The sequence below is a fragment of the Colobus angolensis genome, unplaced genomic scaffold, assembly GCF_000951035.1.
Source record: "Colobus angolensis palliatus isolate OR3802 unplaced genomic scaffold, Cang.pa_1.0 Scaffold223, whole genome shotgun sequence".
NCBI classification, from domain to species: Eukaryota; Metazoa; Chordata; class Mammalia; order Primates; family Cercopithecidae; genus Colobus; species Colobus angolensis.
In genome coordinates, this window is record NW_012115411.1 from 1,136,606 (window position 1) to 1,139,173 (window position 2,568).

Genomic DNA, 2,568 nt, shown 5'->3' on the forward strand with positions numbered 1-2,568 from the left:
CCGCCACCACACCTAGCTAATTTTTGTATTTTTAGTAGAGACAGGGTTTCACGATGTTGGTTAGGCTAGTCTTGAACTCCTGACCTCGTGATCCGCCCACCTCGGCCTCCCGAAGTGCTGGAATTACAGGCGTGAGCCACCGCGCCTGGCCGCCTTTTTTTAAATAGAAGTGACCAGCATGGGCTGGGCGCAGTGGCTCACGCCTGTAATCCCAGCACTTTGGGAGGCTGAGGCAGGCGGTTCACGAGGTCAAGAGATCGAGACCAGCCTGGTCAATAGAGTGAAAACCCATTTCTCCTAAAAATACAACAATTAGCTGGGTGTAGTGGTGCGTGCCTGTAGTCCCAGCTACTCAGGAGGCTGAGTCAGGAGAATGGCTTGAACCTGGGAGGCAGAGGTTGCAAAGAAATTGAGACCAGCCTGGCCAATATGGTGAAAACCCATTTCTACTAAAAATACAAGAATTAGCTGCGTGTAGTGGTGCGTGCCTGTAGTCCCAGCTACTCGGGAGGCTGAGGCAGGAGAATCGCTTGAACCTGGGAGGCGGAGGTTGCAAAGAGATCGAGACCAGCCTGGCCAACACGGTGAAACCCCGTCTCTATTAAAAATACAACAATTAGCTGGGCGTGGTGGTGGTGCCTGTAGTCCCAGCTACTCAGGAGGCTGAGTCAGGAGAATGGCTTGAACCCAGGATGGGGAGGTTGCAGTGAGCCGAGATCGTGCCACTGCACTCCAGCCTGGGCGACAGAGCAAGACTCTGTCTTGAGGAAAAAAAAGTAAAACAAGAATGATAAACATGGGAGAGGTTTTGTCTGTGCAGAGACAGCTAAGGTGAGGCCCCGAGCAGGTGTCTTCTGGGACTTGCCTTAGATTTGGAAGTTTTGGACACAAGGAGCCAGAAGCGCTCTCCAAATCCTCCTCGGCAAGCTGGGACGCTAGAAGAAGTTGCAACAGGGATTTGGGATGTGGGGATGGAGGAGCAGGGCAGAAAAGGGACCTGTGGCTGGCAGCTCCTAGCCCAGAAAACCTGGTCTCCCTTGGCAGTTAGGGGTCAGGACGCCCTGAGGCCCCGGCCAGCCGGCGGCGCTGTCAGAGGCATTTCAACCTACAGCAAGTCCAACTTGAAGGAGAGCTGGGTAAAATGAGGCTGAGACCGGCTGGGCTGCATTCTCAGACGGTTAAAGCATTCTCTGTTTTTCTTATTCTTATTATTTTTGAGACGGAGTCTCGGTCTGTTGCCCAGTCTAGAATGCAGGGGCACCATCTCGGCTCACTGCAACCTCTGCCTCCCGGGTTCAACCAATTCTCTTGCCTCAGCCTCCCAAGTAGCTGGGACTACAGGTGCACGCCACCACGCCCAGCTAATTTTTGTATTTTTAGTCTCTAAGAGACGGGATTTCACCATATTGGCCAGACTGGTCTCGAACTCCTGACCTCTTGATCCACCTGCCTCGGCCCCCCCAAAGTCCTGGGATTACAAGCATGAGCCACCGTCCCTGGCCTTTTATTATTATTATTATTATTATTTATTTTGGGGATGCAGTGTTGCTCTGTCGCCCAGGCTGGAGTGCAGTGGCACAATCTCGGCTCACTGCAACTTCCGCCTGCCGGGTTCAAGCGATTCTGCTGCCTCAGCCTCCTGAGTAGCTGGGATGACAGGTGCACGTCACCACGCCCGGCTAATTTTTGTGTTTTTAGTAGAGTCAGGATTTCTCCATCTTGGCCAGGCTGGTCTCAAACTCCCGAACTTAGGTGATCCGCCCGTCCTCGGCCTTCCAAAGTGCTGGGATTATAGGCGTGAGCCCCCACGCCCGGCCCACAGTTCAGGCATTCGAAGTCACAGAAGGAGACAGGAGGTCAGCACAAAATACAGGTCATTAAAAATCTTGCTGATAAAACAGGCTGCAATAAAGAAGCGCGCTAAAACCTACTCAAATCAACATGGCAAAGAGACTGACTTCTGGTCATCCTCAGTGCTACAATCCCAGCAGTTTATAAATGCCACGGCAACCTCAGGAACCTACGTCTAAAAAGGGGAAGTCGGAATAAACCACCCGTTGTTTAGCATATCATCAAGAAATAAGCATAATAATGGGCCGGGCACGATGGCTCACAGCTGTCATCCCAGCCCTTTGGGAGTCTGAGGTGGGTGGATCATTTGAGGTCAGGAGTTCGAGACCAGCCTGGCCAACATGGGGACACCCCCGTCTCCACTAAAAATAGAAAAAAATAATAATAATAAGGTGAGCGTGGTGGGTGGCATCTGTAATCCCAGCTACTCGGGAGGCTGAGGCAGGAAAATCTCATGAAACCGGGAGGTGGAGGTCGCCGGGAGTCAAGATTACACCACTGCACTCCAGCCTAAGCAACAGAGTGAGACTCTGTCTCAAAAAATAAAAATGGATAGGCCGGGTGCGGTGGCTCACATGTGTATTCCCAGCACTTTCGGAGGCCAAGGCAGGTGGATCACCTGAGGTCAAGAGTTCGAGACCAGCCTGGCCAACATGGTGAAACCCCGTCTCTACTGAAATACAAAAATTAGCCAGGTGTGGTGGCAGATGCCTGTCA

General features: G+C 52.2%; 1 protein-coding gene across 1 annotated transcript in view; it reads left to right on the forward strand.

Annotated features, from left to right (window-relative positions):
• The window catches only part of LOC105513134 (granulocyte-macrophage colony-stimulating factor receptor subunit alpha-like), a 99,074-nt gene that overhangs the window by 22,227 nt on the left and 74,279 nt on the right, over positions 1-2,568 (forward strand). The window lies entirely within an intron of this gene.